Genomic DNA, 11,816 nt, shown 5'->3' on the forward strand with positions numbered 1-11,816 from the left:
TTGATTAAAAGTCGAATTCTAACCAAATATTGTTTCAAGAATTTTATTCCATGCTCAACTACGAACAAATAGTTATTTATTTAGTTAGGTTGAAAGTGTTATTCAATTTGATTAAACTAGAAAGATAATAATATGTTATTTCATCTTGAATTATATTTCATTTAATCGATTAAGTAGAAATATTTTACTTACATATTTGAAATAAAGAAAAAAGAAAAAAATGATTTGATAGAATGTTAATTAGACTTGATTATTTCCTTAAACTTTGGTTCAAAATAATCATTATTAGTTTAATTTAGGTGGGGAAAGAAAATGAATATATATGTTATGTTTTTTTATAAAATGGATTATTATTTTCAACTAATATTAAATAAAAGAAGAATGTGTACTCTCTTTCATGTTTTTCATGTTTTAGTCATGCATAAGAATCAATTAGTTTTTTTTTTAAAAAAAAAAAAAAACCTCTTTCAATGTAATGTTCCAACAAAACTTTCATGTACAAAAAAAGACTATCACACCCTTACTGTTTCAAACAATTTTTCACACAATTCTTATTTTAGGATTGGATAAGAAAGTCCACATTCCTTGTGTTGGAAGTTTTTCTTTATATAGAAAAATGATTTTTAAAAGAACATGTTTTTTGGGTAGGAAGAATTTTACACATTACACATGCATCGAGATTTTATTTTTTGCATTGGGGATAAAAATCGGGGGTATCTTTTGGGGAATTGAGGAGCTCAAAGGTGCAGATCCCATCACGGGTTACAAGAAGAGGAGGAAAAGGTGACGATGGTTAATTAATACTTTTGTAGTATGAGTGTTGGCTTTTGTAGTATTCTCTAACCTAAAGAGAGCTTGTGATGTTTGAAAACTCTAGAATCTATGTGGTGTTAGTTTGAGATTATGAGAAGGGTCATTATATGCCCAACAATAAAACTAGTAGGCCCCCTTATTTCAACACATTTGTTCCCATAAACTATCCTGCACGACTAAGACATAGCCTTCAGGAACCTTGAAGCATACGTTCATTTGCTTTTCAATAGAGGATTTTAATTTTGGATCTCCTGCCATTGACAGTGCTAACACTGTAGTTAGCATAAATCTAGTCAAGAATGACAAAAAAAAAACCATGGACAACTACAATATAGTGAGAATAGAAAATGACCAAAAAGTTAATTTTTCCTAAAAATCATTATTACTAAATACAAGTCAAAATGAAGATATAAATTCAAAATCTCTTGGCTATTTTATGCCAAGATATAACAAGAGACGCAAAGCGTCAAGTTCTTGTCGATGGTGTGATGTTTTGGATTAGTTATAATAAATTGGAAGTGCAAAATATAGTCCATTGATAGTCAATGGTATAAGATAATACAATACTTACAAAAAAAAATGTGTCATGTGCATGAAAGTCAAAATTTGTATAGTTCAAGTCATTGTCCTCAGAGTTTACATCATGAGTTGTTTGATTGACTTTGCTATTTTTCAATGAGAATTCAATGGTGACACATCTAGATCAAATTTGGTTTAGTTGGCTATGTTTCTAGTTATGAGATTTCCCTTTATTTTGTTAAAGTTTTAGGTTTCCTATTAGAAAAAGGTATAATATAACCTTTGATTACACCAACAAATTGATAACTTGCATGGAAAAAGATAAGTACAATAAAGTAGCAAATAAGCAATTTGGAATTGCAATAATACTTCTTTCATAAATAATTTGTTGTTTTGAATTTTGGATTCTCAATAGTGATGCAAAATATAGTGCGCTTGAAGAATATGTACATATTTCCAGATCTGTTATATGAAACTTTGCCTTTGATTACAATTAACAACGTTCCTTTTCCTTGCAAAAAGAGAGATTTCAAATTTCAATAATCACAATTGATTAAATATATTTGCTTAGAGAGATTTCAATATTCACAATTGATTAAATAAATTAAAAAAGCAAATTGAACATTTTTTATATTTTAGTTAACTTTTTTTCAAAGTTTTCACTTTTTTAAGATGTACTTGTGCTGGGGAATTTGTGCAATCATCCATACTTGACATTATGACATTATGTACGAAACTACTTCATCCACCAATGTATCTACACTCATATTTAGTCTTCTTTATGGGTTTTCAATGTGTTCTACAAAACAAAAACAAAAGGAAAAAACACTCCAGATAATATTAGAATACTACATATAATTGATTTCTACTACATATAAAACATAAATCAATTAGACTGAATTGTAAAAAAGGTAAATAAACAAGTATTTATGAGAGAAAACTCCATAATATGTTTGCAAAAGGAGGCCTAGAAAGCTATTTTAACTCTTTAAATCTTCATATCAAATATCACAAATAATGCACGTGACAAAAATACTTTCGTAAAGCAGATGATCTATTAACTTTCCATGGTAATACATAGACCAGCATGCACATTTGTGTATAGCATGTATATATGTGTACAACACAGTTGAAAAAAAACATATAATTATTACATGGATCTAATAATTCTTTGTCATCAATGAGTATATAAACTTTTAAATATACGAAGTTTAGCTTGTTTTACCAATTTTTAGAAAAAGTTGTCAATATCGTCAAATCACTATGTCAATATGCTTTGAATAAGTTCTGTGATAATTGCTAGCACTATAAAAGTAGAAAGGCACCTCAACAAATTTGTACAGGTTATTCGCACTCTCATCAGGATGACCTCATAGCAAACATTTAAACCCAAAAATAATGTCATAAATAAAGAATTAATGCCCAGAAATAAATAAAGGCAAACAAAAACATAGAATTAATGTCCCTTTTAAGAAGAGATAAATCTGAATTGTTAAATGATTTTTGATGTTTAACTAAGATTTTTTTTCCTTGAGCTATTTTCTTTTTGTTCTTGGGACTATTTTTATGGCAATTCCAACAGTGAAAAACATAAGATTTTCTTGAGAGAACAAGAGGCCAATTTTAAACTTCTATATATGTGTCTACAACAATAAAAGATTTCTAACTGAATTGTGAGTAATACAAAATTTAAGAAATCCTCATTCGGAATATGCCACCCTGAATGCATATAATTTGACAGTTAATATAAATATTGTTACATACTATCAATGCTTGGAAAAAATAAAATATAAAAGATTAGAGGAAATGTAAGAGAAAAAAGAGATCTGCTTACAAAAACTTGACAGAGTTGTATAAAAAATTAAGATCAAAAGACGAAAAAAGAAAACCAAGACAATCCATTGAAAATTTTGTTGAATAGAGAACTAAAAAAAACATTAGAGAGTGTAAAGCGGAAAATCGAACCCTAGGTGTTTCCCCCACTCCAAGGAGAGAGAAAGGAGGGTCACTAGGGTTCATGGTTTTCACTTAGGAGAGACTTTACATTCAAAAGAGGGGTTGAAACTCACAAGATCCAATCCCACACAATGCAAGATTGAATTCTAAATGAGTTTCAAGGGTTGAGACATCAAGGACACCCTCTTTTGTAAAGAATGTAGATAGAAGGATTGAACTAGGAATGCATGTAAAGTAAGAAAGATTCGCTTATAAACGGAGATAGGGATACATGATGAAGCTACGGACCTGAAATTAGTAGTAAAATGTCGAGACGATGTTGTTCTGCAAATTTGAGCGAAAGTTGATGGGACGATGGCACCCGGAGTGCACACGGTCCTCCAAAAAATCTACGAAATGAAGGGGGATCTGTTCGTCTCTGCACAAGGATTCCAGATCTTCAATTACAGCTGCGTACCTGCAACCTACACACAGAAAAGAGAGGACGATTGGGGGGTTAGGGATTAGGGGTTTTCCTTTAGGTCAAACCCCGGTTTTGGAATTAACCAAGAAATGAGAATGCTATAAATGTAAATGCTTGTAATGTAAACAAGTACTGATACCTTGTTGTAAGAATGTTTGTATTCTTACATGCGGAGGTGTAATGATGTTGTATGTTATATGTTGTAAGTGATCTCCTCTTCAATGGTTGAATCCTTGTCTTGAATGCAACATCTAGCCTTGAATGGAGACTTAAAATACTCAATTGCTTGAAGGAATGCTTGAATGCTTGAATATCGCTTCCGCATCTTTCTCTTTCTTATTTCCTTCCTTCCTTTCTAGGAGAGGAAAAGTAGTTTATATACTTGTCAATTAGGGTTGAGAGACTGATTTTTCCGGCCTTAGGCCGACCTAGAAGCATTGTTTTCCGAATTGCAAACTTAAAGACCCGATGCCCAACAAGAGACCGGGCCCAAAATAGGGCCAGGGACCAAAGCGTTGGGCGCCATGGTCCTGGGGGACCAGGGTGCTAGGCGCCATGGTCCTGAAGGACCAGGGCACTGGGCGCCATGGTCCCACCTCCCGGGACAGCAGGGTGCAAGGAAGGATCAGGCCAAGGTGCAGAAATATGCAGTTTTTGATGTCGCAAATAGGTTTCGGGGTCTCCATTCAGGTTCAACGTTGCACCGCCATCGTGAAGACCCAAATGCAATCGAAATTGCAAGTGTCGCAATTTTAGGACGCTACAGAGAGAAACAAGAAGCATGAGAAAATGAGGAGAAAATCAAGTGAAAGGGAGAAGTTTTAAAGCATATGAAAGTAACCATTATCTAACCCTTATTTATAATATTGGATAAGTTATTATTTGGACTCTTTAGTGTGCAATCTAAGAGTTTTGTAGTGAGGTGAAACTCAATTGAAAACTTGGACAAAATATGCATTTTGCTTTGTGTAAATCTGTGACATCTTGTTTTTTGGTTCATTTTTCATTGAAACACTACTGGCAGTTTTTATAAAGTTTATTGTGGATTGTAGAAAACCATAAATTTAAATTGTAGGCCCTTTTGCTTTGAGAATTTTCTAGGAATTATACGTGTTAGTGTAAATAATTATTGATCATAGATATTGTAGTCACACAAATCTGTCCAGCTTAATTAAATGAATATTTGCTATTTATTTGATTAAAAATACACTAGCCATGAGTTAATTAATTAACATTTAATTAATTCATCTTCAAAATATTCTTCTATTAATTAAATAAATTATTCAATTTATTTTAATTCATTCATTAAAGCAAGTTCACAAATCAATTAAATGAATAAAATCTATTTATTTAATTAAATCCCCCTATTCCTCTTTTAAATAAATTAAATTAAACATTTATTTAAATCATTATCCCCCCCCACTTGCATTCTCCTAAAAATGCAACTTGCACACATTTATTGAAATAAATGAATTTTTATTTTAATAAAATCCTATTTTCCCTCACCCACCAAACCCACTTGCAATTCTAATCTTCTTCTAGATTCTTCTAAACCCTTCCTAATTAGCCTAATCCATCCCCTAATTATTGTCACATTCCTAAGCAACATGGAGTCACTTCTCAAAGACTTCAAAGTCTTTGAAAAACATTTAATGCTTTGTGTGTTCAACAATTTAACCTCCAAAGTCTTCCAAAACCACTAATGACTCTTACATGACCATTAATGGCTCTTACATAATTCAACTTGTCTCCTCAAGCATTTATTGCTTTGACCATGTTTATCCCCTTTTGCCTTTGCACAAGAGTTTATCCATTGGATAAAAGCTTTATTCTTTGAATAAAGAGTTTATTCATTCAACTAACCTTGACCTTAACTCCCAAGGTCATATCAAGCATTTAATGTTTATTCCCTCTCCTCTCAACCTATCTCACATTGACACTTGTCATCCTGGGATTGGGTTGAAAGCCCTCACATGGATTTGAAATCATTCAATCCTGACCCTTGTTGAGATTGCTCAATCTCAACCATCCATTGCTCCATTTTTCCTATAAATAGAGCTCATTTCTTCATAATCCAGATCCTGAAAACTTGTATGCATTTAAGCTATAGGCATTTTGAGAGAGCATTTTAGCATAATCAACTCATATATTGTCATTTTGGTTAAAATAAATCATTTTAGTGTCTATAGCATTTAGTATTAGCTTTTCATTCATATTTAGAGCAAATACCTCAAATCTCAATCCTCCATAAGCATCCATAGTGTAAAAAGCTGCTGAGAGCTACACTAGTTTGGAACTTGGAAAGGAAAGGAACAAAGGAGAAGGAGCCAAGAGCATGTTAGGAGGCATTTGGAGATGTCTCATCATATTTACTTTCGTAGTTAAATATTCTCTCATGTTTTTGGCATCTCTTTTGATATGCCTGTTTAGATTAGTTTTTGATTGATTAACACTAATTGTTTCTTGTGTGTTGTGTGTTATTTATCATTGGCTAACCTTGCCCTTTTGCAAAGCATCAGATATTATTACACCTTACTTAAGTTTACTTAGGAAATGCATTTCATAGTAGTTTGGGTATGAGACACTTGCGTGTTTGTGGCACATTGGGATAGAGTGTGTGTAGGAGAATTTCCACCTTTTATGGTGTGATCTTGTTACTACTCTATCATATCCACTTATTGTAGAGTGATAATTCCACCTTCAGTGGGTGATCCACCTCATGTGAAATATTATATTATTTCTCCTACCTACCACACCTATTTCCTACCTACCCTTGTTTCTTATTGAGCCACATGTCATGTTTGTGTGCTCACATATCCATATAGCCTTGCCTATATATGCAGGCTCATATTCATTGTATGAACAGCTATTGATCATTTATCTATTGATGAGAATACAATTTATTATTGTCCTATATTTTGTTTCTCTTTATTGTACATTTCATTGAGCTCTTGATCTTGGCAAAATCTTACATGGTATCAGAGCCATTAGAGCATCATTGATTCATCTTTGAGAGGCATTATTGCGACGTCAAGAGGCAGATTTAAGGAGCAGCATCTTTTGGAGGCATCCTAGACCATATTCGACCTCGCCATCACGTTCGAGTGATCGTTTCCATGATTTTTTACTATAAATTTGCCTATATTGGGTGAAAGTCGACTTTGGGGCTTCAGAGGAAAAATTTAGCCAATTTGGCTATACGGTACGGATTTATATATATATATATATAATTTTCTGCAAAATATATTTTATTTAAATTTCCCAGTTTTTTAAATATTACATTGTGAAAAAATTTATTTGAAAAAAAATAAAAAATAAAAAATTTCTTATTTGTGGGGGGTCCGTTGATCCCCCCACACGCCACCGTACTGTCAATTAAATATTTTTCACAAGTATTTTCCGGCCCCACACAGTCTTCCAGGCCTCCCACCGACAACCCTTATCGCCCATCCCTGCTCCATTTGACGTCGGCACTGCTCTCCCGATGACTACCTCATGGCGAGTTTTGTCCTAACCGCCCTTCCTCCCTGGTCGACCTGCTCATGGATTTGTCGTTGGACTTAACTTTCCCGACTATCTTTTGCACTCCTCCACTGAGCACCAACAGCCTCCCCTAGCCCATGTGTCTTCGCTTCTGGTTGCACGTGTCTCCATTTTCGACTATCGTGGTCTTCTCCTATCGATGCCGACATACATCGCCCTTGACCATCACCATCGATGACCCTTCCTCCTTCTGGGCCACCTCCACTCAGCCCCCCGTGATCACTGATGCTATTGAGTCTCTTGTCGACCTACAGGTTCCCCGTCCTCCAGCGACCCTAACCGCTGACCACTGGCACCACAATCCACTGTCTGCGCGACCCTCATGGTCGCCGCCCATGTTGTAGCTCCTTCTCAGTCATTGTTGTTTGTCCTTCCGGCCGGCCATGCTCCTTCCATTGGCCCTACCCACCTATTGGCTTGCTTCCCGTCAGCCTCGCAGCCACGCAGACCCTGCAGACTGCACCACACAATCACTTCCTAGGCGCCACCAAAGCACACAGTCAGCACCGTACAGACTAGTCAGCCTGCCACATCAGAAGTACCATATGCCATGCAAGCCTTCTGTACTGTCGAGTCACAATGCCACATGGGAAAAACATGTCAGTAGACCATACACTTTCCACATCATCTATCCATATAGTACGGACGCCACGCAAGCGGGGAGGCGAAGTTTTGGCGATGGCCATACGACCGTCAAATTTAATCATGCAATTCATTGACGTCATGAGTTTTTTGATAATTTATCAGCCCCCTCCTGTTGAGCTTTTCGATTTTGTAGTCCAACTTTGGAAGGCCATATCTTGCTCATTTTTGCTCCTTTTTTGGTGCATTTTTTCGAAATGGGCTAATTTTTCGTGTACTTTCTCGTGGTGGAATTATTTTTTGATTTTCATGGATAGATTTTTTTAAAAATATCAATTTTTGGTGATTGTACCCATCCAATCCCCATTTCTTCAACTTTTGGAACTCTATTTGGGCTCATACAAACTCCTTTTCAAGTGTCATTTTTTTTAAAGTGCATAATTTTTTGTCTACTCTCATAATATGCTATCAGTTTGCAGCAATTTTAGGTAGAAATTATACTTTCAACCTATGGTCTTTTTTGTCCAATTTGGCACTTCGATTGCATAGATCTATCTTTGCTGATATTTTTCATTATAGTTCTCAGCTTATTGAGGCAGTTGTAAAACAAAATCAGAAGTCCACCTTGCCATTGTTTGCAAGTGGCCTATTGTACACACACTACATATAAAGTGCCAAATCATCATTCTTTTATTTTTTCTTTTTTTTTAGGGGGGGTACTGTGATTGATTGAATTTGGGGGGATGTCTCTTGTTCTTTTGTTCCCTTGTGTTCTTTCTATTTTTCTTCTATGGGTTCTCCTAGGTTTCCTATCTTAACTCCTCATAATTATGCTACTTGGAAAATTGATGCATGGAGTAAACTTATGAAAAAATGACTCTCATTACATTGATGGAACTATTGTTGCTCTTGTTGATCCTAAGGTTGATCATGTAGGTCACTTGGATTGGATCACTAAAAATATCATGGCAATTGGTACCTTAAGAAAGTATGTATCAAAGGATCTCATTTTTCATATTAAGAAATATACTCTAATCAAGGATGCTTGGCAAAAGTTTCAAGACTTGTATGGTCAAGTTGATGAGTAGGGGATATCATATTGATAGTGATCTCACCATGTTAGATCCCAAGAACTTTGATACTATACAAGATTATATCACTAAGGCAAAAGAGTTGAGGGCACGACTCAAATATTGTGGTATTGATAAGAAGGATACCCAATTGATCTTCAACTTGATGGGAAAACTTCCACAAGAATATGCAGCATTTGTTTCTAGTTTTCAAACCCATAGGATGACAATGGGTTCAAGCTACACAATGCCTACATTTGATTCTTTCGCTAAAATGTTGATGATGGAACAAACTAAGTTGATAAGCATGGGCACTCTTAAGGCTTTTAAGTCTCAAGCACTTGTGCCAAATCAAGGGAACAAAGGAATTCAAGGAAAGGACAACTCAAACAAGGAGAAATGGCAATCAAAGCCTAAGGACAAAGCATCACCTTCTCCATGTTAGACACAATGCACCAATGAGAGGGGAGGTGATTCAGTGATCCTCAAACTTTTGCCTTTAACTATCCTATGTGAGCATACCGGTTATTAGATCTAACACAATGCAAACTTACCAGATAGTGAGGAGACCAACACAAAAGCAATCACACATAAAGGGACATCTCATAACACTAGCATGTACGAGGAAAACCCAAGATGGAAAAAAACTCAATGAGCAATGTTGTTGGAGTCTACTACTCCAATCCAACCTCACAATCAAAACTTTGTTACAATGTTTAGGGCTACAACCCAAGGAACTACAACCCCTGACTTGTTTATGGGCCACAACCTAAAGGAGCTTCAACCCTTGATTTAGGGAACCAACCCAAGGAGCACCAACCCCTGACTGATTTATGGGCTACAACCCAAAGGAGCTACAACCCCTGCACCGAGCTACAACTCAGTGTTCACAAAGATAGCTTCAAATACAAAATTAATACTACTGTTACAAGTGAATCTTGTAACCATGTCATATACCTCTCTATGTTGCATCGGTTCACTCTTTTTCTACTCTCATTTGTTGCTTTGCTTGCCGGTAAACTCTACCGATTCACCTCTCCTCTATTCTGCTCTACTGGATCTCCTCTTCACTGTTCTACTCTTTAGCGGTACTATACTCTGTCGGTTCTATGTCTGCCTTCTCTGCAACTTCCTTCACTTCTGCTCTGTCGATATGGACACTATTGGTTCTGCAATGCTATAGGTTGACCACTTCAACCTGGTTCGCCCTCACACTCATAGTCTTTTCTCAGATACTCGTTGAGTACTCGACTGATTTTCTCTCACATGTAGAAGTAACACTTAATCACTTTGAATCAACACTTTCTTCCTCTCCTCAGCAACAACACTCTCTCATCAAACAACACTCTCTCATTCAACAACAACCATCTTTGATTTTGGCTTGCATATTTATAAACTAGTTTTCTCGCCAAAAACTAATTCAAACATTGGGTGGTTAGGGTTCCCTCATCAATCTCGAGGCAAACCAAATCCAATCAGATCTTGTCCGATTTGATCTCGTAGATAACCAACTGTTCATCTCCATCATTGTCGTGCCTTCTAATACACGTTTTCCAAATATAGAAAACACGACCGTTTATCTCGACCTGCATCTGTCAAACCACCATTAATACCTCTACTATTTCCTTCTCGAGGTCTTCTCACAAACTAATTTTCTCGCTTTGATCTAGGTGCCAACAACTCCTTGATTTGTCTCAATCACTCATTCTTCCTCAAGCCACACTCTTCTGATCCAATCCACAAATCACGAGATCCATATTAAATGCACAATAGTAGAGACACCTATCTCTACACAGCACTCCATCGACCTCTGCATGCTTGCCACTTCATCTCCGTGTGGCTTCCATGTCAACATCCACCTTTGCTTGAATAACCATGTCGGTTCAGGGATTACCAACCAAACACTCGACTGGTTCTTCTCTTCTATCAGTTTACAAACCCTGGCGGTATCTTACACTTTAACAGTTAACTCCTCATCTCTGCACTTTTGTTGAACTGTCGATGGAACACCTTAACTGGTCACCAGACGTGTCTATCCATAGCATGATCATTCTCATCAGGTTGGGAAGTCTTTTGCATCTGCACCTTGTCCATATTATCGATGGACTTACATACTGGTAAACACTCTCAATGACACCATGTCATCAACCTTCAACATACTCCATCTTCAGTCAAACCATTCTTCTCAATCTACACCTGCTTAGCCTTGCCTTCTCCTTAATCAGCTCAGACCATATCTCAACCGGTTTGTCAAAGTGACAAACTCATCACTCTTCATCTGTACCAACATCTCAACATGCCTTCTCAAACAGTCCAATGCATATCCCTAATTTCATGCACTTGCGACCTTCTTTTGATTCACTGGTAGATCTTATGTGAGCCTTCAAATACCTACCTTTGCCTCATCTCCCTTATCTCAAGGAACTATGATACACACTATGCATAATAGGAGATAAGTTCCACTTACTGATGAGAGTGAGTCCTTGTCATCTACATCCTAAAGTGCACTCATGTGTCTTCCTTGTTTGTGCAACAAACCTTCAAACAAGCACATGTGATCCGGTGTGGGCACATTCGCTGTCAGTCATTGCTTCTCATGATAACTGCATCTTCATCCGGTGAGAGTCCTGCTGATCTGCAAGCTCACAGTAAACTGATGACCTGTTCATCCTTGTCCTCCTGTGTTGATGTGATTTAGGTAGCATTCTGCCTCTTCATCACAAACAATCGATCAAGCACTTTTCCCATCCTGCTTGTATATTGTTCACAATCTTGCTGGTTGACAGCTACTCACTTGGTTGATTGTCTTCCCATGTCAACACGCCACTTACTAGTTGGCATCCTTTCCTTACCGGTGATGCATTGTACCA

Source organism: Cryptomeria japonica, chromosome 10 (assembly GCF_030272615.1).
Source record: "Cryptomeria japonica chromosome 10, Sugi_1.0, whole genome shotgun sequence".
In the NCBI taxonomy this organism is placed as follows: Eukaryota; Viridiplantae; Streptophyta; class Pinopsida; order Cupressales; family Cupressaceae; genus Cryptomeria; species Cryptomeria japonica.